Here is a 27,267-nt window from a genome sequence, read left to right on the forward strand (position 1 = left end):
TTAATCGAAACCCTAGTAACGAGGCATTGGCTACCTTAAGAGAGTCATAGTTACTCGTCCCAATTGCTCACCCAGTCTGCCATTTTTTCTTACTGTGGCAAGTCTGCCAGAAGCGATATGTCACTAGTTGTGTATCATTAAAGAGTCATCGTTAATCCTCCCAGGGGTTATTCGAGATATCTTAATCGAAACCCTAGTAACGAGGCATTGGCTACCTTAAGAGAGTCATAGTTACTCGTCCCAATTGCTCACACAGTCCAACATTTTTTCTTACTGCAGCCAGTCTGCCAGAAGCGATATGTCACTAGTTGTGTATCCTAAAAGAGTGGTCCTTTCTCCTCCCAGGGGTTATTCGAGATATCTTAATCGAAACCCTAGTAACGAGGCATTGGCTACCTTAAGAGAGTCATAGCTACTCGTCCCAATTGCTCACCCAGTCTGCCATTTTTTCTTACTGCGGCCAGTCTGCCAGAAGCTATATGTCACTAGTTGTGTATCATAAATGAAAGATCCTTTCTCCTCCCAGGTGTTATTCGAGATATCTTAATCGAAACCCTAGTAACGAGGCATTGGCTACCTTAAGAGAGTCATAGCTACTCGTCCCAATTGCTCACCCAGTCTGCCATTTTTTCTTACTGCGGCCAGTCTGCCACAAGCGATATGTCACTAGTTGTGTATCATAAAAGAGTGATCGTTACTCTTCCCAGCGGTTATTCGAGATATCTTAATCGAAACCCTAGTAACGAGGCATTGGCTACCTTAAGAGAGTCATAGTTACTCGTCCCAATTGCTCACCGAGTCTGCCATTTTTTCTTACTGCGGCCAGTCTGCCTGAAGCGATATGTCACTAGTTGTGTATTATAAAAGAGTGATCGTTTCTCCTCCCAGGGGTTATTCGAGATATCTTAATCAAAACCCTAGTAACGAGGCATTGGCTACCTGTAAGAGAGTCATAGCTACTCGTCCCAATTGCTCACCCAGTCTGCCATTTTTTCTTACTGCGGCCAGTCTGCCAGAACGTATATATCACTAGTTGTGTATCATAAAAGAGTGATCGTTACTCCTCCCAGGGGTTATTCGAGTTCTCTTAATCGAAACCCTAGTAACGAGGCATTGGCTACCTTAAGAGAGTCATAGTTACTCGTCCCAATTGCTCACCCAGTCTGCCATTTTTTCTTACTGCGGCCAGTCTGCCAGAAGCGATATGTCACTAGTTGTGTATCATAAAAGAGTGATCGTTACTCCTCCCAGGGGTTATTCGAGATATCTTAATCGAAAACCTAGTAACGCGGCATTTTCTACCTTAAGAGAGTCATAGTTACTCGTCCCAATTGCTCACCCAGTCTGCCATTTTTTCTTACTGCAGCCAGTCTGCCAGAAGCGATATGTCACTAGTTGTGTATCCTAAAAGAGTGATCCTTTCTCCTCCCAGGGGTTATTCGAGATATCTTAATCGAAACCCTAGTAACGAGGCATTGGCTACCTTAAGAGAGTCATAGCTACTCGTCCCAATTGCTCACCCAGTCTGCCATTTTTTCTTACTGCGGCCAGTCTGCCAGAAGCTATATGTCACTTGTTGTGTATCATAAAAGAGTGATCGTTACTCCTCCCAGGGGTTATTCGAGATATCTTAATCCAAACCCTAGTAACGAGGCATTGGCTACCTTAAGAGAGTCATAGTTACGCGTCCCAATTGCTCACCCAGTCTGCCATTTTTTCTTACTGCGGCCAGTCTGCCAGAAGCGATATGTTACTAGTTGTGTGTCATAAAAGAGTGATCGTTACTCCTCCCAGGGGTTATTCGAGATATCTTAATCGAAACCCTAGTAACGAGGCATTGGCTACCTTAAGAGAGTCATAGTTACTCGTCCCAATTGCTCACCCAGTCTGCCATTTTTTCTTACTGCGGCCAGTCTGCCAGAAGCGATATGTCACTAGTTGTGTATCCTAAAAGAGTGATCGTTAATCCTCCCAGGGGTTATTCGAGATATCTTAATCGAAACCCTAGTAACGAGGCATTGGCTACCTTAAGAGAGTCATAGCTACTCGTCCCAATTGCTCACCCAGTCTGCCATTTTTTCTTACTGCGGCCAGTCTGCCAGAAGCTATATGTCACTAGTTGTGTATCATAAATGAAAGATCCTTTCTCCTCCCAGGTGTTATTCGAGATATCTTAATCGAAACCCTAGTAACGAGGCATTGGCTACCTTAAGAGAGTCATAGCTACTCGTCCCAATTGCTCACCCAGTCTGCCATTTTTTCTTACTGCGGCCAGTCTGCCACAAGCGATATGTCACTAGTTGTGTATCATAAAAGAGTGATCGTTACTCTTCCCAGCGGTTATTCGAGATATCTTAATCGAAACCCTAGTAACGAGGCATTGGCTACCTTAAGAGAGTCATAGTTACTCGTCCCAATTGCTCACCGAGTCTGCCATTTTTTCTTACTGCGGCCAGTCTGCCTGAAGCGATATGTCACTAGTTGTGTATTATAAAAGAGTGATCGTTTCTCCTCCCAGGGGTTATTCGAGATATCTTAATCAAAACCCTAGTAACGAGGCATTGGCTACCTGTAAGAGAGTCATAGCTACTCGTCCCAATTGCTCACCCAGTCTGCCATTTTTTCTTACTGCGGCCAGTCTGCCAGAACGTATATATCACTAGTTGTGTATCATAAAAGAGTGATCGTTACTCCTCCCAGGGGTTATTCGAGTTCTCTTAATCGAAACCCTAGTAACGAGGCATTGGCTACCTTAAGAGAGTCATAGTTACTCGTCCCAATTGCTCACCCAGTCTGCCATTTTTTCTTACTGCGGCCAGTCTGCCAGAAGCGATATGTCACTAGTTGTGTATCATAAAAGAGTGATCGTTACTCCTCCCAGGGGTTATTCGAGATATCTTAATCGAAAACCTAGTAACGCGGCATTTTCTACCTTAAGAGAGTCATAGTTACTCGTCCCAATTGCTCACCCAGTCTGCCATTTTTTCTTACTGCAGCCAGTCTGCCAGAAGCGATATGTCACTAGTTGTGTATCCTAAAAGAGTGGTCCTTTCTCCTCCCAGGGGTTATTCGAGATATCTTAATCGAAACCCTAGTAACGAGGCATTGGCTACCTTAAGAGAGTCATAGCTACTCGTCCCAATTGCTCACCCAGTCTGCCATTTTTTCTTACTGCGGCCAGTCTGCCAGAAGCTATATGTCACTTGTTGTGTATCATAAAAGAGTGATCGTTACTCCTCCCAGTGGTTATTCGAGATATCTTAATCCAAACCCTAGTAACGAGGCATTGGCTACCTTAAGAGAGTCATAGTTACGCGTCCCAATTGCTCACCCAGTCTGCCATTTTTTCTTACTGCGGCCAGTCTGCCAGAAGCGATATGTTACTAGTTGTGTGTCATAAAAGAGTGATCGTTACTCCTCCCAGGGGTTATTCGAGATATCTTAATCGAAACCCTAGTAACGAGGCATTGGCTACCTTAAGAGAGTCATAGTTACTCGTCCCAATTGCTCACCCAGTCTGCCATTTTTTCTTACTGCGGCCAGTCTGCCAGAAGCGATATGTCACTAGTTGTGTATCCTAAAAGAGTGATCGTTAATCCTCCCAGGGGTTATTCGAGGTATCTTAATCGAAACCCTAGTAACGAGGCATTGGCTACCTTAAGAGAGTCATAGTTACTCGTCCCAATTGCTCACACAGTCCAACATTTTTTCTTACTGCAGCCAGTCTGCCAGAAGCGATATGTCACTAGTTGTGTATCATAAATGAGTGATCCTTTCTCCTCCCAGGGGTTATTCGAGATATCTTAATCGAAACCCTAGTAACGAGGCATTGGCTACCGTAAGAGAGTCATAGCTACTCGTCCCAATTGCTCACCCAGTCTGCCATTTTTTCTTACTGCGGCCAGTCTGCCAGAACGTATATATCACTAGTTGTGTATCATAAAAGAGTGATCGTTACTCCTCCCAGGGGTTATTCGAGATATCTTAATCGAAACCCTAGTAACGAGGCATTGGCTACCTTAAGAGAGTCATAGTTACTCGTCCCAATTGCTCACCCAGTCTGCCATTTTTCTTATTGCGGCCAGTCTGCCAGAAGCGATATGTCACTAGTTGTGTATCATAAAAGAGTGATCCTTTCTCCTCCCAGGGGTTATTCGAGATATCTTAATCGAAACCCTAGTAACGAGGCATTGGCTACCTTAAGAGAGTCATAGTTACTCGTCCCAATTGCTCACCCAGTCTGCCATTTTTTCTTACTGCGGCCAGTCTGCCAGAAGCGATATGTCACTAGTTGTGTATCATAAAAGAGTGATCGTTACTCCTCCCAGGAGGTTATCCGAGATATCCTAATCGAAACCCTAGTAACGAGGCATTGGTTACCTTAAGAGAGTCATAGTTACTCGTCCCAATTGCTCACCCAGTCTGCCATTTTTTCTTACTGCTGCCAGTGTGCCAGAAGCGATATGTTACTAGTTGTGTATCATAAAAGAGTGATCGTTACTCCTCCCAGGGGTTATTCGAGATATCTTAATCGAAACCCTAGTAACGAGGCATTGGCTACCTTAAGAGAGTCATAGTTACTCGTCCCAATTGCTCACCCAGTCTGCCATCTTTTCTTACTGCGGCCAGTCTGCCAGAAGCGATATGTCACTAGTTGTGTATCATAAAAGAGTGATCGTTACTCCTCCCAGGGGTTATTCGAGATATCTTAATCGAAACCCTAGTAACGAGGCATTGGCTACCTTAAGAGAGTCATAGTTACTCGTCCCAATTGCTCACCCAGTCTGCCATATTTTCTTACTGCTGCCAGTCTGCCAGAAGCGATATGTCACTAGTTGTGTATCATAAAAGAGTGATCGTTACTCCTCCCAGGGGTTATTCGCGATATCTTAATCGAAACCCTAGTAACGAGGCATTGGCTACCTTATGAGAGTCATAGTTATACGTCCCAATTGCTCACACAGTCCAACATTTTTTCTTACTGCGGCCAGTCTGCCAGAAGCGATATGTCACTAGTTGTGTATCATAAAAGAACCGTCGTTACTCCTCCGAGGGGTTATTCGAGATATCTTAATCGAATCCCTAGTAACGAGGCATTTTCTACCTTACTCGTCCCATTTGCTCACCCAGTCTGCCACTTTTATCTTACTGCGGCCAGTCTGCCAGAAGCGATATGTCACTAGTTGTGTATCATAAAAGAGTGATCATTAATCCTCCCAGGGGTTATTCGAGATATCTTAATCGAAACCCTAGTAACGAGGCGTTGGCTACCTTAAGAGAGTCATAGTTACTCGTCCCAATTGCTCACCCAGTCTGCCATTTTTTCTTACTGCGGCCAGTCTGCCAGAAGCGATATGTCACTAGTTGTGTATCATAAAAGAGTGATCCTTTCTCCTCCCAGGGGTTATTCGAGATATCTTAATCGAAACCCTAGTAACGAGGCATTGGCTACCTTAAGAGAGTCATAGTTACTCGTCATAATTGCTCACCCAGTCTGCCATTTTTTCTTACTGCGGCCAGTCTGCCAGAAGCGATATGTCACTAGTTGTGTATCATAAAAGAGTGATCGTTAATCCTCCCAGGGGTTATTCGAGATATCTTAATCGAAACCCTAGTAACGAGGCATTGGCTACCTTAAGAGAGTCATAGTTACTCGTCCCAATTGCTCACCCAGTCTGCCAATTTTTCTTACTGCGGCCTATCTGCCAGAAGCGATATGTCACTAGTTGTGTATCATAAAAGAGTGATCCTTTCTCCTCCCAGGGGTTATTCGAGATATCTTAATCGAAAACCTAGTAACGAGGCATTGGCTACCTTAAGAGAGTCATAGTTACTCGTACCAACTGCTCACCCAGTCTGCCATTTTTTCTTACTGTGGCAAGTCTGCCAGAAGCGATATGTCACTAGTTGTGTATCATTAAAGAGTCATCGTTAATCCTCCCAGGGGTTATTCGAGATATCTTAATCGAAACCCTAGTAACGAGGCATTGGCTACCTTAAGAGAGTCATAGTTACTCGTCCCAATTGCTCACACAGTCCAACATTTTTTCTTACTGCAGCCAGTCTGCCAGAAGCGATATGTCACTAGTTGTGTATCCTAAAAGAGTGGTCCTTTCTCCTCCCAGGGGTTATTCGAGATATCTTAATCGAAACCCTAGTAACGAAGCATTGGCTACCTTAAGAGAGTCATAGCTACTCGTCCCAATTGCTCACCCAGTCTGCCATTTTTTCTTACTGCGGCCAGTCTGCCAGAAGCTATATGTTACTTGTTGTGTATCATAAAAGAGTGATCGTTACTCCTCCCAGGGGTTATTCGAGATATCTTAATCCAAACCCTAGTAACGAGGCATTGGCTACCTTAAGAGAGTCATAGTTACTCGTCCCAATTGCTCACCCAGTCTGCCATTTTTTCTTACTGCGGCCAGTCTGCCAGAAGCGATATATCACTAGTTGTGTATCATAAAAGAGTGATCGTTACTCCTCCCAGGGGTTATTCGAGATATCTTAATCGAAACCCTAGTAACGAGGCATTGGCTACCTTAAGAGAGTCATAGTTACTCGTCCCAATTGCTCACCCAGTCTGCCATTTTTTCTTACTGCGGCCAGTCTGCCAGAAGCGATATGTCACTAGTTGTGTATCATAAAAGAGTGATCGTTAATCCTCCCAGGGGTTATTCGAGGTATCTTAATCGAAACCCTAGTAACGAGGCATTGGCTACCTTAAGAGAGTCATAGTTACTCGTCCCAATTGCTCACACAGTCCAACATTTTTTCTTACTGCAGCCAGTCTGCCAGAAGCGATATGTCACTAGTTGTGTATCCTAAAAGAGTGGTCCTTTCTCCTCCCAGGGGTTATTCGAGATATCTTAATCGAAACCCTAGTAACGAAGCATTGGCTACCTTAAGAGAGTCATAGCTACTCGTCCCAATTGCTCACCCAGTCTGCCATTTTTTCTTACTGCGGCCAGTCTGCCAGAAGCTATATGTTACTTGTTGTGTATCATAAAAGAGTGATCGTTACTCCTCCCAGGGGTTATTCGAGATATCTTAATCCAAACCCTAGTAACGAGGCATTGGCTACCTTAAGAGAGTCATAGTTACTCGTCCCAATTGCTCACCCAGTCTGCCATTTTTTCTTACTGCGGCCAGTCTGCCAGAAGCGATATGTCACTAGTTGTGTATCATAAAAGAGTGATCGTTACTCCTCCCAGGGGTTATTCGAGATATCTTAATCGAAACCCTAGTAAGGAGGCATTGGCTACCTTAAGAGAGTCATAGTTACTCGTCCCAATTGCTCACCCAGTCTGCCATTTTTTCTTACTGCGGCCAGTCTGCCAGAAGCGATATGTCACTAGTTGTGTATCATAAAAGAGTGATCGTTAATCCTCCCAGGGGTTATTCGAGGTATCTTAATCGAAACCCTAGTAACGAGGCATTGGCTACCTTAAGAGAGTCATAGTTACTCGTCCCAATTGCTCACACAGTCCAACATTTTTTCTTACTGCAGCCAGTCTGCCAGAAGCGATATGTCACTAGTTGTGTATCATAAATGAGTGATCCTTTCTCCTCCCAGGGGTTATTCGAGATATCTTAATCGAAACCCTAGTAACGAGGCATTGGCTACTTGTAAGAGAGTCATAGTTACTCGTCCCAATTGCTCACCCAGTCTGCCATTTTTTCTTACTGCATCCAGTCTGCCAGAAGCGATATGTCACTAGTTGTGTATCATAAAAGAGTGATCGTTACTCCTCCCAGGGGTTATTCGAGATATCCTAATCGAAACCCTAGTAACGAGGCATTGGCTACCTTAAGAGCGTCATAGTTTCTCGTCCCAATTGCTCACCCAGTCTGCCACTTTTTCTTACTGCGGCCAGGCTGCCAGAAGCGATATGTCACTAGTTGTGTATCATAAAAGAGTGATCGTTACTCCTCCCAGGGGTTATTCGAGATATCTTAATCGAAACCCTAGTAACGAGGCATTGGCTACCTTAAGAGAGTCATAGTTACTCGTCCCAATTGCTCACCCAGTCTGCCATTTTTTCTTACTGCGGCCAGTCTGCCAGAAGCGATATGTCACTAGTTGTGTATCATAAAAGAGTGATCGTTACTCCTCCCAGGGGTTATTCGAGATATCTTAATCGAAACCCTAGTAACGAGGCATTGGCTACCTTAAGAGAGTCATAGTTACTCGTCCCAATTGCTCACGAAGTCTGCCATTTTTTCTTACTGCGGCCAGTCTGCCAGAAGCGATATGTCACTAGTTGTGTATCATAAAAGAGTGATCGTTACTCCTCCCAGGGGTTATTCGAGATATCTTAATCGAAACCCTAGTAACGAGGCATTTTCTACCTTACTCGTCCCAATTGCTCACCCAGTCTGCCATTTTTCTTACTGCGACGAGTCTGCCAGAAGCGACATGTCACTAGTTGTGTATCATAAAACAGTGAGCGTTTCTCCTCCCAGGGGTTATTCGAGATATGTTAATCGAAACCCTAGTAACGAGGCATTGGCTACCTTAAGAGAGTCATAGTTACTCGTCCCAATTGCTCACCCAGTCTGCCATTTTTTCTTACTGTGGCAAGTCTGCCAGAAGCGATATGTCACTAGTTGTGTATCATTAAAGAGTCATCGTTAATCCTCCCAGGGGTTATTCGAGATATCTTAATCGAAACCGTAGTAACGAGGCATTGGCTACCTTAAGAGAGTCATAGTTACTCGTCCCAATTGCTCACACAGTAGAACATTTTTTCTTACTGCAGCCAGTCTGCCAGAAGCGATATGTCACTAGTTATGTATCATAAAAGAGTGATCCTTTCTCCTCCCAGGGGTTATTCGAGATATCTTAATCGAGACCCTTGTAACGAGGAATTGGCTACCTTAAGAGAGTCATAGCTACTCGTCCCAATTGCTCACCCAGTCTGCCATTATTTCTTACTGCGGCCAGTCTGCCAGAAGCTATATGTCACTAGTTGTGTATCATAAAAGAGTGATCGTTACTCCTCCCAGGGGTTATTCGAGATATCTTAATCGAAACTCTAGTAACGAGGCATTGGCTACCTTTAGAGTGTCATAGTTACTCGTTCCAATTGCTCACCCAGTCTGCCATTTTTTCTTACTTCGGCCAGTCTGCCAGAAGCGATATGTCACTAGTTGTGTATCATAAAAGAGTGATCGTTACTCCTCCCAGGGGTTATTCGAGATATCTTAATCGAAAACCTAGTAACGAGGCATTGGCTACCTTAAGAGAGTCGTAGTTACTCGTCCCAATTGCTCACCGAGTCTGACATTTTTTTCTTACAGCGGCCAGTCTGCCAGAAGCGATATGTCACTAGTTGTGTATCATAAAAGAGTGATCGCTTCTCCTCCCAGGGGTTATTCGAGATATCTTAATCGAAACCCTAGTAACGAGGCATTGGCTACCTTAAGAGAGTCATAGTTACTCGTCCCAATTGCTCACACAGTCTGCCATTTTTTCTTACTGCGGCCAGTCTGCCAGAAGCGATATGTCACTAGTTGTGTATCATAAAAGAAAGAACGTTACTCCTCCCAGGGGTTATTCGAGATATCTTAATCGAAAACCTAGTAACGAGGCATTGGCTACCTTAAGAGAGTCATAGTTACTCGTCCCAATTGCTCACCCAGTCTGCCATTTTTTCTTACTGCGGCCAGTCTGTCAGAAGCGATATGTCACTAGTTGTGTATCATAAAAGAGTGATCGTTTCTCCTCCCAGGGGTTATTCGAGATATCTTAATCAAAACCCTAGTAACGAGGCATTGGCTACCTTAAGAGTGTCATAGTTACTCGTCCCAATTGCTCACCCAGTCTGCCATTTTTTCTTACTGTGGCAAGTCTGCCAGAAGCGATATGTCACTAGTTGTGTATCATTAAAATGTCATCGTTAATCCTCCCAGGGGTTATTCGAGATATCTTAATCGAAACCCTAGTAACGAGGCATTGGCTACCTTAAGAGAGTCATAGTTACTCGTCCCAATTGCTCACCCAGTCTGCCATTTTTTCTTACTGCGGCCAGTCTGCCAGAAGCGATATGTCACTAGTTGTGTATCATAAAAGAGTGATCGTTAATCCTCCCAGGGGTTATTCGAGGTATCGTAACCGAAAACCTAGTAACGAGGCATTGGCTACCTTAAGAGAGTCATAGTTACTCGTCCCAATTGCTCACACAGTCCAACATTTTTTCTTACTGCAGCCAGTCTGCCAGAAGCGATATGTCACTAGTTGTGTATCATAAAAGAGTGATCCTTTCTCCTCCCAGGGGTTATTCGAGATATCTTAATCGAAACCCTAGTAACGAGGCATTGGCTACCTTAAGAGAGTCATAGCTACTCGTCCCAATTGCTCACCCAGTCTGCCATTTTTTCTTACTGCGGCCAGTCTGCCAGAAGCGATATGTCACTATTTGTGTATCATAAAAGAGTAATCGTTACTCCTCCCAGGGGTTATTCGAGATATCTTAATCGAAACCCTAGTAACGAGGCATTGGCTACCTTAAGAGAGTCATAGTTACTCGCCCCAATTGCTCACCGAGTCTGACATTTTTTCTTACTGCGGCCAGTCTGCCTGAAGCGATATGTCACTAGTTGTGTATCATAAAAGAGTGATCGTTAATCCTTCCAGGGGTTATTCGAGGTATCTTAATCGAAACCCTAGTAACGAGGCATTGGCTACCTTAAGAGAGTCATAGTTACTCGTCCCAATTGCTCACACAGTCCAACATTTTTTCTTACTGCAGCCAGTCTGCCAGAAGCGATATGTCACTAGTTGTGTATCATAAAAGAGTGATCGTTACTCCTCCCAGGGTTTATTCGAAATATCTTTATCGAAACCCTAGTAACGAGGCATTGGCTACCTTAAGAGAGTCATAGCTACTCGTCCCAATAGCTCACCCAGTCTGCCATTTTTTCTTACTGCGGCCAGTCTGCCAGAAGCGATATGTCACTAGTTGTGTATCATAAAAGAGTAATCGTTACTCCTCCCAGCGGTTATTCGAGATATCTTAATCGAAACCCTAGTAACGAGGCATTGGCTAGCTTCAGAGAGTCATAGTTACTCGTCCCAATTGCTCACCGAGTCTGACATTTTTTCTTACTGCGGCCAGTCTGCCTGAAGCGATATGTCACTAGTTGTGTATCATAAAAGAGTGATCGTTTCTCCTCCCAGGGGTTATTCGAGATATCTTAATCAAAACCCTAGTAACGAGGCATTGGCTACCTGTAAGAGAGTCATAGCTACTCGTCCCAATTGCGCACCCAGTCTGCCATTTTTTCTTACTGCGGCCAGTCTGCCAGAACGTATATGTCACTAGTTGTGTATCATAAAAGAGTGATCGTTACTCCTCCCAGGAGTTATTCGAGATATCTTAATGGAAACCCTAGTAACGAGGCATTGGCTACCTTAAGAGAGTCATAGTTACTCGTCCCAATTGCTCACCCAGTCTGCTATTTTTTCTTACTGCGGCCAGTCTGCCAGAAGCGATATGTCACTAGTTGTGTATCATAAAAGAGTGATCGTTACTCCTCCCAGGGGTTATTCGAGATATCTTAATCGAAACCCTAGTAACTAGGCATTGGCTACCTTAAGGGAGTCATAGTTACTCGTCCCAATTGCTTACCGAGTCTGACATTTTTTCTTACAGCGGCCAGTCTGCCAGAAGCGATATGTCACTAGTTGTGTATCATAAAAGAGTGATCGTTTCTCCTCCCAGGGGTTATTCGAGATATCTTAATCGAAACCCTAGTAACGAGGCATTGGCTACCTTAAGAGAGTCATAGTTACTCGTCCCAATTGCTCACCCAGTCTGCCATTTTTTCTTACTGCGGCCAGTCTGCCAGAAGCGATAGGTCACTAGTTGTGTATCATAATAGAGTGATCGTTACTCCTCCCAGGGGTTATTCGAGATATCTTAATCGAAACCCTAGTAACGAGGCATTGGCTACCTTAAGAGAGTCATAGTTACTCGTCCCAATTGCTCACACAGTCCGCCATTTTTTCTTACTGCGGCCAGTCTGCCAGAAGCGATATGTCACTAGTTGTGTATCATAAAAGAGTGATCGTTACTCCTCACAGGGGTTATTCGAGATATCTTAATCGAAACCCTAGTAACGAGGCATTGGATACCTTAAGAGAGTCATAGTTACTCGTCCCAATTGCTCACCCAGTTTGCCATTTTTTCTTACTGCGGCCAGTCTGCCAGAAGCGATATGTCACTAGTTGTGTACCATAAAAGAGTGATCGTTACTCCTCCCAGGAGTTATTCGAGATATCTTAATCGAAACCCTAGTAACGAGGCATTGGCTACCTTAAGAGAGTCATAGTTACTGGTCCCAATAGCTCACCGAGTCTGCCATTTTTTCTTACTGCGGCCAGTCTGCCAGAAGCAATATGTCACTAGTTGTGTATCATAAAAGAGTGATCGTTACTCCTCCCAGGAGTTATTCGAGATATCTTAATCGAAACCCTAGTAACGAGGCATTGGCTACCTTAAGAGAGTCATAGTTACTCGTCCCAATTGCTCACCCAGTCTGCCATTTTTTCTTACTGCGGTCGGTCTGCCAGAAGCGATATGTCACTAGTTGTGTATCATAAAAGAGTGATCGTTACTCCTCCCAGGGGTTATTCGAGATATCTTAATCGAAACCCTAGTAACGAGGCATTGGCTACCTTAAGAGAGTCATAGTTACTCGTCCCAATTGCTCACACAGTCTGCCATTTTTTCTTACTGCGGCCAGTCTGCCAGAAGCGATATGTCACTAGTTGTGTATCATAAAAGAGTGATCGTTTCTCCTCCCAGGGGTTATTCGAGATATCTTAATCGAAACATTAGTAACGAGGCATTGGCTACCTTAAGAGAGTCATAGCTACTCGTCCAAATTGCTCACCCAGTCTGCCCTTTTTTCTTACTGCGTCCAGTCTGCCAGAAGCTATATGTCACTAGTTGTGTATCATAAAAGAGTGATCGTTACTCCTCCCAGGGGTTATTCGAGATATCTTAGTCGAAACCCTAGTAACGAGGCATTGGCTACCTTAAGAGAGTCATAGTTACTCGTCCCAATTGCTCACCCAGTCTGCCATTTTTTCTTACTGCGGCCAGTCTGCCAGAAGCGATATGTCACTAGTTGTGTATAATAAAAGAGTGATCGTTACTCCTCCCAGGGGTTATTCGAGATATCTTAATCGAAACCCTAGTAACTAGGCATTGGCTACCTTAAGAGAGTCATAGTTACTCGTCCCAATTGCTTACCGAGTCTGACATTTTTTCTTACAGCGGCCAGTCTGCCAGAAGCGATATGTCACTAGTTGTGTATCATAAAAGAGTGATCGTTTCTCCTCCCAGAGGTTATTCGAGATATCTTAATCGAAACCCTAGTAACGAGGCATTGGCTACCTTAAGAGAGTCATAGTTACTCGTCCCAATTGCTCACCCAGTCTGCCATTTCTTCTTACTGCGGCCAGTCTGCCAGAAGCGATAGGTCACTAGTTGTGTATCATAAAAGAGTGATCGTTTCTCCTCCCAGGGGTTATTCGAGATATCTTAATCGAAACCCTAGTAACGAGGCATTGGCTACCTTAAGAGAGTCATAGTTACTAGTCCCAATTGCTCACCGAGTCTGACATTTTTTCTTACAGCGGCCAGTCTGCCAGAAGTGATATGTCACTAGTTGTGTATCATAAAAGAGTGATCGTTTCTCCTCCCAGGGGTTATTCGAGATATCTTAATCGAAACCCTAGTAACGAGGCATTGGCTACCTTAAGAGAGTCATAGTTACTCGTCCCGATTGCTCACCCAGTCTGCCATTTTTTCTTACCGCGCCCAGTCTGCCAGAAGCGATATGTCACTAGTTGTGTATCATAAAAGAGTGATCCTTTCTCCTCCCAGGGGTTATTCGAGATATCTTAATCGAAACAATAGTAACGAGGCATTGGCTACCTTAAGAGAGTCATAGTTACTCGTCCCAATTGCTCACCCAGTCTGCCATTTTTTCTTACTGCGGCCAGTCTGCCAGAAGCGATATGTCACTAGTTGTGTATCATAAAAGAGTGATCGTTACTCCTCCCAGGGGTTATTCGAGATATCTTAATCGAAACCCTAGTAACTAGGCATTGGCTACCTTAAGAGAGTCATAGTTACTCGTCCCAATTGCTTACCGAATCTGACATTTTTTCTTACAGCGGCCAGTCTGCCAGAAGCGATATGTCACTAGTTGTGTATCATAAAAGAGTGATCGTTTCTCCTCCCAGGGGTTATCCGAGATATCTTAATCGAAACCCTAGTAACGAGGCATTGGCTACCTTAAGAGAGTCATAGCTACTCGTCCCAATTGCTCACCCAGTCTGCCATTTTTTCTTACTGCGGCCAGTCTGCCAGAAGCTATATGTCACTAGTTGTGTATCATAAAAGAGTGATCGTTACTCCTCCCAGGGGTTATTCGAGATATCTTAATCGAAACCCTGGTAACGAGGCATTGGCTACCTTAAGAGAGTCATAGTTACTCGTCCCAATTGCTTACCCAGTCTGCCATTTTTTCTTACTGCGGCCAGTCTGCCAGAAGCGATATGTCACTAGTTGTGTATCATAAAAGAGTGATCCTTTCTCCTCCCAGGGGTTATTCGAGATATCTTAATCGAAACCCTAGTAACGAGTCATTGGCTACCTTAAGAGTGTCATAGTTACTCGTCCCAATTGCTCACCCAGTCTGCCATTTTTTCTTACTGCGGCCAGTCTGCCAGAAGCGATATGTCACTAGTTGTGTATCATAAAAGAGTGATCGTTACTCCTCCCTGGGGTTATTCGAGATATCTTAATCGAAACCCTAGTAACGAGGCGTTGGCTACCTTAAGAGAGTCATAGTTACTCGTCCCAATCGCTCACCGAGTCTGACATTTTTTCTTACAGCGCCCAGTCTGCCAGAAGCGATATGTCACTAGTTGTGTATCATAAAAGAGTGATCGTTTCTCCTCCCAGGGGTTATTCGAGATATCTTAATCGAAACCCTAGTAACGAGGCATTGGCTACCTTAAGAGAGTCATAGTTACTCGTCCCGATTGCTCACCCAGTCTGCCATTTTTTCTTACTGCGCCCAGTCTGCCAGAAGCGATATGTCACTAGTTGTGTATCATAAAAGAGTGATCCTTTCTCCTCCCAGGGGTTATTCGAGATATTTTAATCGAAACCCTAGTAACGAGGCATTGGCTACCTTAAGACAGTCATAGTTACTCGTCCCAATTGCTCACCCAGTCTGCCATTTTTTCTTACTGCGGCCAGTCTGCCAGAAGCGATATGCCACTAGTTGTGTATCATAAAAGAGTGATCGTTACTCCTCCCAGGGGTTATTCGAGATATCTTAATCGAAACCCTAGTAACGAGGCATTGGCTACCTTAAGAGAGTCATAGTTACTCGTCCCAATTGCTCACCCAGTCTGCCATTTTTTCTTACTGCGGCCAGTCTGCCAGAAGTGATATGTCACTAGTTGTGTATCATAAAAGAGTGATCGTTACTCCTCCCAGGGGTTATTCGAGATAACTTAATCGAAACCCTAGTAACGAGGCATTGGCTACCTTAAGAGAGTCATAGTTACTCGTCCCAATTGCTCACCCAGTCTGCCATTTTTTCTTACTGCGGCCAGTCTGCCAGAAGCGATATGTCACTAGTTGTGTATCATAAAAGAGTGATCGTTACTCCTCCCAGGAGTTATTCGAGATATCTTAATCGAAACCCTAGTAACGAGGCATTGGCTACCTTAAGAGAGTCATAGTTACTCGTCCCAATTGCTCACCGAGTCTGCCATTTTTTCTTACTGCGGCCAGTCTGCCAGAAGCGATATGTCACTAGTTGTGTATCATAAAAGAGTGATCGTTTCTCCTCCCAGGGGTTATCCGAGATATCTTAATCGAAACCCTAGTAACGAGGCATTGGCTACCTTAAGAGAGTCATAGCTACTCGTCCCAATTGCTCACCCAGTCTGCCATTTTTTCTTACTGCGGCCAGTCTGCCAGAAGCTATATGTCACTAGTTGTGTATCATAAAAGAGTGATCGTTACTCCTCCCACGAGTTATTCGAGATATCTTAATCGAAACCCTAGTAACGAGGCATTGGCTACCTTAAGAGAGTCATAGTTACTCGTCCCAATTGCTCACCCAGTCTGTCATTTTTTCTTACTGCGGCCAGTCTGCCAGAAGCGATATGTCACTAGTTGTGTATCATAAAAGAGTGATCCTTTCTCATCCCAGGGGTTATTCGAGATATCTTAATCGAAACCCTAGTAACGAGGCATTGGCTACCTTAAGAGAGTCATAGTTACTCGTCCCTATTGCTCACCCAGTCTGCCATTTTTTCTTACTGCGGCCAGTCTGCCAGAAGCGATATGTCACTAGTTGTGTTTCATAAAAGAGTGATCGTTACTCCTCCCTGGGGTTATTCGAGATATCTTAATCGAAACCCTAGTAACGAGGCATTGGCTACCTTAAGAGAGTCATAGTTACTCGTCCCAATTGCTCACCGAGTCTGCCATTTTATCTTACAGCGGCCAGTCTGCCAGAAGCGATATGTCACTAGTTGTGTATCATAAAAGAGTGATCGTTTCTCCTCCCAGGGGTTATTCGAGATATCTTAATCGAAACCCTAGTAACGAGGCATTGGCTACCTTAAGAGAGTCATAGTTACTCGTCCCAATTGCTCACCCAGTCTGCCATTTTTTCTTACTGCGGCCAGTCTGCCAGAAGCGATATGTCACTAGTTGTGTATCATAAAAGAGTGATCGTTACTCCTCCCAGGGGTTATTCGAGATATCTTAATCGAAACCCTAGTAACGAGGCATTGGCTACCTTAAGGGAGTCATAGTTACTCGTCCCGATTGCTCACCCAGTCTGCCATTTTTTCTTTTTGCGCCCAGTCTGCCAGAAGCGATATGTCACTAGTTGTGTATCATAAAAGAGTGATCCTTTCTCATCCCAGGGGTTATTCGAGATATCTTAATCGAAACAATAGTAACGAGGCATTGGCTACCTTAAGAGAGTCATAGTTACTCGTCCCAATTGCTCACCCAGTCTGCCATTTTTTCTTACTGCGGCCAGTCTGCCAGAAGCGATATGACACTAGTTGTGTATCATAAAAGAGTGATCCTTTCTCCTCCCAGGGGTTATTCGAGATATCTTAATCGAAACCCTAGTAACGAGGCATTGGCTACCTTAAGAGAGTCATAGTTACTCGTCCCAATTGCTCACCCAGTCTGCCATTTTTTCTTACTGCGGCCAGTCTGCCAGAAGCGATATGTCACTAGTTGTGTATCATAAAAGAGTGATCGTTTCTCCTTTCAGGGGTTATTCGAGATATCTTAATCGAAACCCTAGTAACGAGGCATTGGCTACCTTAAGAGAGTCATAGTTACCCGTCCCAATTGCTCACACAGTCCAACATATTTTCTTACTGCAGCCAGTCTGCCAGAAGAGATATGTCACTAGTTGTGTATCATAAAAGAACCGTCGTTACTCCTCCGAGGGGTTATTCGAGATATCTTATTCGAATCCCTAGTAACGAGGCATTGGCTACCTTACTCGTCCCAATTGCTCACCCAGTCTGCCATTTTTTCTTACTGCGACCAGTCTGGCAGAAGCGATATGTCACTAATTGTGTATCATAAAAGAGTGATCGTTTCTCCTCCCAGGGGTTATTTGAGATATCTTAATCGAAACCCTAGTAACGAGGCATTGGCTACATTAAGAGAGTCATAGTTACTCGTCCCAATTGCTCACCCAGTCTGCCATTTTTTCTTACTGTGGCAAGTCTGCCAGAAGCGATATGTCACTAGTTGTGTATCATTAAAGTGTCATCGTTAATCCTCCTAGGGTTTATTTGAGATATCTTAATGGAAACCCTAGTAACGAGGCATTGGCTACCTTAAGAGAGTCATAGTTACGCGTCCCAATTGCTCACCCAGTCTGCCATTTTTTCTTACTGCGGCCAGTCTGCCAGAAGCGATATGTCACAAGTTGTGTATCATAAAAGAGGGATCGTTTCTCCTCCCAGGGGTTATTCGAGATATCTTAATCGAAACCCCAGTAACGAGGCATTGGCTACCTTAAGAGAGTCATAGCTACTCGTCACAATTGCTCACCCAGTCTGCCATTTTTTCTTACTGCGGCCAGTCTGCCAGAGGCTATATGTCACTAGTTGTGTATCATAAAAGAGTGATCGTTACTCCTCCCAGGGGTTATTCGAGATATCTTAATCGAAACCCTAGTAACGAGGCATTGGCTACCTTAAGAGAGTCATAGTTACTCGTACCAATTGCTCACCCAGTCTGCCATTTTTTCTTACTGCAGCCAGTCTGCCAGAAGAGATATGTCACTAGTTGTGTATCATAAAAGAACCGTCGTTACTCCTCCGAGGGGTTATTCGAGATATCTTATTCGAATCCCTAGTAACGAGGCATTGGCTACCTTACTCGTCCCAATTGCTCACCCAGTCTGCCATTTTTTCTTACTGCGACCAGTCTGCCAGAAGCGATATGTCACTAGTTGTGTATCATAAAAGAGTGATCGTTTCTCCTCCCAGGGGTTATTTGAGATATCTTAATCGAAACCCTAGTAACGAGGCATTGGCTACCTTAAGAGAGTCATAGTTACTCGTCCCAATGGCTCACCCAGTCTGCCATTTTTTCTTACTGTGGCAAGTCTGCCAGAAGCGATATGTCACTAGTTGTGTACCATTAAAGAGTCATCGTTAATCCTCCCAGGGGTTATTTGAGATATCTTAATCGAAACCCTAGTAACGAGGCATTGGCTACCTTAAGAGAGTCATAGTTACTCGTCCCAATTGCTCACACAGTCCAACATTTTTTCTTACTGCAGCCAGACTGCCAGAAGCGATATGTCACTAGTTGTGTATCATAAAAGAGTGATCCTTTCTCCTGCCAGGGGTTATTCGAGATTTCTTAATCGAAACACTAGTAACGAGGCATTGGCTACCTTAAGAGAGTCATAGCTACTCGTCTGAATTGCTCACCCAGTCTGCCATTTTTTCTTACTGCGGCCAGATTGCCAGAAGCTATATGTCACTAGTTGTGTATCATAAAAGAGTGATCGTTACTCCTCCCAGGGGTTATTCGAGATATCTTAATCGAAACCCTAGTAACGAGGCATTGGCTACCTTAAGAGAGTCATAGTTACTCGTCCCAATTGCTCACCCAGTCTGCCACTTTTCTTACTGCGGCCAGTCTGCCAGAAGCGATATGTCACTAGTTGTGTATCATAAAAGAACCGTCGTTACTCCTCCGAGGGGTTATTCGAGATATCTTATTCGAATCCCTAGTAACGAGGCATTGGCTACCTTACTCGTCCCAATTGCTCACCCAGTCTGCCATTTTTTCTTACTGCGACCAGTCTGCCAGAAGCGATATGTCACTAGTTGTGTATCATAAAAGAGTGATCGTTACTCCTCCCAGGGGTTATTCGAGATATTTTAATCGAAACCCTATTAACGAGGCATTGGCTACCTTAAGAGAGTCATAGTTACTCGTCCCAATTGCTCACAAAGTCTGCCATTTTTTCTTACTGCGGCCAGTCTGCCAGAAGCGATATGTCACTAGTTGTGTATCATAAAAGAGTGATCCTTTCTCCTCCCAGGGGTTATTCGAGATATCTTAATCGAAACAATAGTAATGAGGCATTGGCTACCTTAAGAGAGACATAGTTACTCGTCCCAATTGCTCACCCAGTCTGCCATTTTTTCTAACTGCGGCCAGTCTGCCAGAAGCGATATGTCACTATTTGTGTATCATAAAAGAGTGATTGTTTCTCCTCCCAGGGGTTATTCGAGATATCTTAATCGAAACCCTAGTAACGAGGCATTGGCTACCTTAAGAGAGTCATAGTTACTCGTTCCAATTGCTCACCCAGTCTGCCATTTTTTCTTACTGCGGCCAGTCTGCCAGAAGCGATATGTCACTAGTTGTGTATCATAAAAGAGTGATCGTTTCTCCTCCCAGGGGTTATTCGAGTCATCTTAATCGAAACCCTAGTAACGAGGCATTGGCTACCTTAAGAGAGTCATAGTTACTCGTCCCAATTGCTCACCCAGTCTGCCATTTTTTCTTACTGCGGCCAGTCTGCCAGAAGCGATATATCACTAGTTGTGTATCATAAAAGAGTGATCGTTACTCCTCCCAGGGGTTATTCGAGATATCTTAATCGAAACCCTAGTAACGAGGCATTGGCTACCTTAAGAGAGTCATAGTTACTCGTCCCAATTGCTCAGCCAGTCTGCCATTTTTTCTTACTGCGGCCAGTCTGCCAGAAGCGATATGTCACTAGTTGTGTATCATAAAAGAGTGATCGTTACTCCTCCCAGGGGTTATTCGAGATATCTTAATCGAAACCCTAGTAACGAGGCATTGGCTACCTTAAGAGAGTCATAGTTACTCGTCCCAATTGCTCACACAGTCTGCCATTTTTTCTTACTGCGGCCAGTCTGCCAGAAGCGATATGTCACTAGTTGTGTATCATAAAAGAGTGATCGTTACTCCTCCCAGGGGTTATTCGAGATATCTTAATCGAAACCCTAGTAACGAGGCATTGGCTACCTTAAGAGAGTCATAGTTACTCGTCCCAATTGCTTACCCAGTCTGCCATTTTTCTTACTGCGGCCAGTCTGCCAGAAGCGATATGTCACTAGTTGTGTATCATAAAAGAGTGATCGTTACTCCTCCCAGGAGTTATTCGAGATATCTTAATCGAAACCCTAGTAACGAGGCATTGGCTACCTTAAGAGAGTCATAGTTACTCGTCCCAATTGCTCACCAAGTCTGCCATTTTTTCTTACTGCGGCCAGTCTGCCAGAAGCGATATGTCACTAGTTGTGTATCATAAAAGAGTGATCGTTTCTCCTCCCAGGGGTTATCCGAGATATCTTAATCGAAACCCTAGTAACGAGGCATTGGCTACCTTAAGAGAGTCATAGCTACTCGTCCCAATTGCTCACCCAGTCTGCCATTTTTTCTTACTGCGGCCAGTCTGCCAGAAGCTATATGTCACTAGTTGTGTATCGTAAAAGCGTGATCGTTACTCCTACCAGGGGTTATTCGAGATATCTTAATCGAAACCCTAGTAACGAGGCATTGGCTACCTTAAGAGAGTCATAGTTACTCGTCCCAATTGCTCACCCAGTCTGCCATTTTTTCTTACTGCGGCCAGTCTGCCAGAAGCGATATGTCACTAGTTGTGTATCATAAAAGAGTGATCCTTTCTCCTCCCAGGGGTTATTCGAGATATCTTAATCGAAACCCTAGTAACGAGGCATTGGCTACCTTAAGAGAGTCATAGTTACTCGTCCCAATTGCTCACCGAGGCTGACATTTTTTCTTACAGCGGCCAGTCTGCCAGAAGCGATATGTCACTAGTTGTGTATCATAAAAGAGTGATCGTTTCTCCTCCCAGGGGTTATTCGAGATATCTTAATCGAAACCCTAGTAACGAGGCATTGGCTACCTTAAGAGAGTCATAGTTACTCGTCCCAATTGCTCACCCAGTCTGCCATTTTTTCTTACTGCGGCCAGTCTGCCAGAAGCGATATGTCACTAGTTGTGTATCATAAAAGAGTGATCGTTACTCCTCCCAGGGGTTATTCGAGATATCTTAATCGAAACCCTAGTAACGAGGCATTGGCTACCTTAAGAGAGTCATAGTTACTCGTCCCGATTGCTCACCCAGTCTGCCATTTTTTCTTACTGCGCCCAGTCTGCCAGAAGCGATATGTCACTAGTTGTGTATCATAAAAGAGTGATCCTTTCTCCTCCCAGGGATTATTCGAGATATCTTAATCAAAACAATAGTAACGAGGCATTGGCTACCTTAAGAGAGTCATAGTTACTCGTCCCAATTGCTCACCCAGTCTGCCATTTTTTCTAACTGCGGCCAGTCTGCCAGAAGCGATATGTCACTAGTTGTTTATCATAAAAGAGTGATCCTTTCTCCTCCCAGGGGTTATTCGAGATATCTTAATCGAAACCCTAGTAACGAGGCATTGGCTACCTTAAGAGAGTCATAGTTACTCGTCCCAATTGCTCACCCAGTCTGCCATTTTTTCTTACTGTGGCAAGTCTGCCAGAAGCGATATGTCACTAGTTGTGTATCATTAAAGAGTCATTGTTAATCCTCCCATGGGTTATTCGAGATATCTTAATCGAAACCCTAGTAACGAGGCATTGGCTACCTTAAGAGAGTCATAGTTACTCGTCCCAATTGCTCACACAGTCCTACATATTTTCTTACTGCAGCCAGTCTGCCAGAAGAGATATGTCACTAGTTGTGTATCATAAAAGAACCGTCGTTACTCCTCCGAGGGGTTATTCGAGATATCTTATTCGAATCCCTAGTAACGAGGCATTGGCTACCTTACTCGTCCCAATTGCTCACCCAGTCTGCCATTTTTTCTTACTGCGACCAGTCTGCCAGAAGCGATATGTCACTAGTTGTGTATCATAAAAGAGTGATCGTTTCTCCTCCCAGGGGTTATTTGAGATATCTTAATCGAAACCCTAGTAACGAGGCATTGGCTACATTAAGAGAGTCATAGTTACTCGTCCCAATTGCTCACCCAGTCTGCCATTTTTTCTTACTGTGGCAAGTCTGCCAGAAGCGATATGTCACTAGTTGTGTATCATTAAAGTGTCATCGTTAATCCTCCCAGGGTTTATTTGAGATATCTTAATGGAAACCCTAGTAACGAGGCATTGGCTACCTTAAGAGAGTCGTAGTTACTCGTCCCAATTGCTCACACAGTCCAAAATTTTTTCTTACTGCAGCCAGTCTGCCAGAAGCGATATGTCACTAGTTGTGTATCATAAAAGAGTGATCCTTTCTCCTCCCAGGGGTTATTCGAGATATCTTAATCGAAGCCCTAGTAACGAAGCATTGGCTACCTTAAGAGAGTCATAGCTACTCGTCCCAATTGCTCACCCAGTCTGCCATTTTTTCTTACTGCGGCCAGTCTGCCAGAAGCTATATGTCACTAGTTGTGTATCATAAAAGAGTGATCGTTACTCCTCCCAGGGGTTATTCGACATATCTTAATCGAAACCCTAGTAACGAGGCATTGGCTACCTTAAGAGAGTCATAGTTACTCGTCCCAATTGCTCACCCAGTCTGCCATTTTTTCTTACTGCGGCCAGTCTGCCAGAAGCGATATGTCACTAGTTGTGTATCATAAAAGAGTGATCGTTTCTCCTCCCTGGTGTTATTCGAGATATCTTAACCGAAACCCTAGTAACGAGGCATTGGCTACCTTAAGAGAGTCATAGCTACTCGTCCCAATTGCTCACCCAGTCTGCCATTTTTTCTTACTGCGGCCAGTCTGCCAGAGGCTATATGTCACTAGTTGTGTATCATAAAAGAGTGATCGTTACTCCTCCCAGGGGTTATTCGAGATATCTTAATCGAAACCCTAGTAACGAGGCATTGGCTACCTTAAGAGAGTCATAGTTACTCGTCCCAATTGCTCACCCAGTCTGCCATTTTTTCTTACTGCAGCCAGTCTGCCAGAAGAGATATGTCACTAGTTGTGTATCATAAAAGAACCGTCGTTACTCCTCCGACGGGTTATTCGAGATATCTTATTCGAATCCCTAGTAACGAGGCATTGGCTACCTTACTCGTCCCAATTGCTCACCCAGTCTGCCATTTTTTCTTACTGCGACCAGTCTGCCAGAAGCGATATGTCACTAGTTGTGTATCATAAAAGAGTGATCGTTTCTCCTCCCAGGGGTTATTTGAGATATCTTAATCGAAACCCTAGTAACGAGGCATTGGCTACCTTAAGAGAGTCATAGTTACGCGTCCCAATTGCTCACCCAGTCTGCCATTTTTTCTTACTGTGGCAAGTCTGCCAGAAGCGATATGTCACTACTTGTGTATCATTAAAGAGTCATCGTTAATCCTCCCAGGGGTTATTTGAGATATCTTAATCGAAACCCTAGTAACGAGGCATTGGCTACCTTAAGAGAGTCATAGTTACTCGTCCCAATTGCTCACACAGTCCAACATTTTTTCTTACTGCAGCCAGTCTGCCATAAGCGATATGTCACTAGTTGTGAATCATAAAAGAGTGATCCTTTCTCCTCCCAGGGGTTATTCGAGATTTCTTAATCGAAACCCTAGTAACGAGGCATTGGCTACCTTAAGAGAGTCATAGCTACTCGTCCCAATTGCTCACCCAGTCTGCCACTTTTTCTTACTGCGGCCAGTCTGGCAGAAGCGATATGTCACTAGTTGTGTATCATAAAAGAGTGATCGTTACTCCTCCCAGGGGTTATTCGAGATATCTTAATCGAAACCCTAGTAACGAGGCATTGGCTACCTTAAGTGAGTCATAGCTACTCGTCCCAATTTCTCACCCAGTCTGCCATTTTTTCTTACCTCGGCCAGTCTACCAGAAGCTATATGTCACTAGTTGTGTATCATAAAAGAGTGATCGTTACTCCTCCCAGGGTTTATTCGAGATATCTTAATCGAAACCCTAGTAACGAGGCATTGGCTACCTTAAGAGAGTCATAGTTACTCGTCCCAATTGCTCACCCAGTCTGCCATTTTTTCTTACTGCAGCCAGTCTGCCAGAAGCGATATGTCACTATTGTGTATCATAAAAGAGTGATCGTTTCTCCTCCCAGGGGTTATTCGAGTTATCTTAATCGAAACCCTAGTAACGAGGCATTGGCTACCTTAAGAGAGTCATAGTTACTCGTCCCAATTGCTCACCCAGTCTGCCATTTTTTCTTACTGCGGCCAGTCTGCCAGAATCGATATGTCACTAGTTGTGTATCATAAAAGAGTGATCGTTACTCCTCCCAGGTGTTATTCGAGATATCTTAGTCGAAACCCTAGTAACGAGGCATTGGCTACCTTAAGAGAGTCATAGTTACTCGTCCCAATTGCTCACCCAGTCTGCCATTTTTTCTTACTGCGGCCAGTCTGCCAGAAGCGATATGTCACTAGTTGTGTATCATAAAAGAGTGATCGTTACTCCTCCCAGGGGTTATTCGAGATATCTTAATCGTAACCCTAGTAACGAGGCATTGGCTACCTTAAGAGAGTCATAGTTACTCGTCCCAATTGCTCACCCAGTCTGCCATTTTTTCTTACTGTGGCAAGGCTGCCAGAAGCGATATGTCACTAGTTGTGTATCATTAAAGAGTCATTGTTAATCCTCCCAGGGGTTATTCGAGATATCTTAATCGAAACCCTAGTAACGAGGCATTGGCTACCTTAAGAGAGTCATAGTTACTCGTCCCAATTGCTCACCCAGTCTGCCATTTTTTCTTACTGCGGCCAGTCTGCCAGAAGCGATATGTCACTAGATGTGTATCATAAAAGAGTGATCGTTACTCCTCCCAGGGTTTATTCGAGATATCTTAATGGAAACCCTAGTAACGAGGCATGGGCTACCTTAAGAGAGTCATAGTTACTCGTCCCAATTGCTCACAAAGTCTGCCATTTTTTCTTGCTGCGGCCAGTCTGCCAGAAGCGATATGTCACTAGTTGTGTATCATAAAAGAGTGATCCTTTCTCCTCCCAGGGGTTATTCGAGATATCTTAATCAAAACAATAGTAACGAGGCATTGGCTACCTTAAGAGAGTCATAGTTACTCGTCCCAATTGCTCACCCAGTCTGCCATTTTTTCTTACTGCGGCCAGTCTGCCAGAAGCTATATGTCACTAGTTGTGTATCATAAAAGAGTGATCGTTACTCCTCCCAGGGGTTATTCGAGATATCTTAATCGAAACCCTAGTAACGACGCATTGGCTACCTTAAGAGAGTCATAGCTACTCGTCTCAATTGCTCACCCAGTCTGCCATTTTTTCTTACTGCGGCCAGTTTGCCAGAAGCTATATGTCACTAGTTGTGTATCATAAAAGAGTCATCGTTACTCCTCCCAGGGGTTATTCTAGATATCTTAATCGAAACCCTAGTAACGAGGCATTGGCTACCTTAAGAGAGTCATAGTTACTCGTCCCAATTGCTCACCCAGTCTGCCACTTTTTCTTACTGCGGCCAGTCTGGCAGAAGCGATATGTCACTAGTTGTGTATCATAAAAGAGTGATCGTTACTCCTCCCAGGGGTTATTCGAGATATCTTAATCGAAACCCTAGTAACGAGGCATTGGCTACCTTAAATGAGTCATAGCTACTCGTCCCAATTTCTCACCCAGTCTGCCATTTTTTCTTACCTCGGCCAGTCTACCAGAAGCTATATGTCACTAGTTGTGTATCATAAAAGAGTGATCGTTACTCCTCCCAGGGTTTATTCGAGATATCTTAATCGAAACCCTAGTAACGAGGCATTGGCTACCTTAAGAGAGTCATAGTTACTCGTCCCAATTGCTCACCCAGTCTGCCATTTTTTCTTACTGCAGCCAGTCTGCCAGAAGCGATATGTCACTATTTGTGTATCATAAAAGAGTGATCGTTTCTCCTCCCAGGGGTTATTCGAGATATCTTAATCGAAACCCTAGTAACGAGGCATTGGCTACCTTAAGAGAGTCATAGTTACTCGTCCCAATTGCTCACCCAGTCTGCCATTTTTTCTTACTGCGGCCAGTCTGCCAGAATCGATATGTCACTAGTTGTGTATCATAAAAGAGTGATCGTTACTCCTCCCAGGGGTTATTCGAGATATCTTAGTCGAAACCCTAGTAACGTGGCATTGGCTACCTTAAGAGAGTCATAGTTACTCGTCCCAATTGCTCACCCAGTCTGCCATTTTTTCTTACTGCGGCCAGTCTGCCAGAAGCGATATGTCACTAGTTGTGTATCATAAAAGAGTGATCGTTACTCCTCCCAGGGGTTAATTGAGATATCTTAATCGAAACCCTAGTAACGAGGCATTGGCTACCTTAAGAGAGTCATAGTTACTCGTCCCAATTGCTCACCCAGTCTGCCATTTTTTCTTACTGTGGCAAGTCTGCCAGAAGCGATATGTCACTAGTTGTGTATCATTAAAGAGTCATTGTTAGTCCTCCCAGGGGTTATTCGAGATATCTTAATCGAAACCCTAGTAACGAGGCATTGGCTACCTTAAGAGAGTCATAGTTACTCGTCCCAATTGCTCACCCAGTCTGCCATTTTTTCTTACTGCGGCCAGTCTGCCAGAAGCGATATGTCACTAGTTGTGTATCATAAAAGAGTGATCGTTACTCCTCCCAGGGGTTATTCGAGATATCTTAATGGAAACCCTAGTAACGAGGCATGGGCTACCTTAA

Source organism: Schistocerca gregaria, chromosome X, assembly GCF_023897955.1.
Source record: "Schistocerca gregaria isolate iqSchGreg1 chromosome X, iqSchGreg1.2, whole genome shotgun sequence".
Lineage (NCBI taxonomy): Eukaryota > Metazoa > Arthropoda > Insecta > Orthoptera > Acrididae > Schistocerca > Schistocerca gregaria.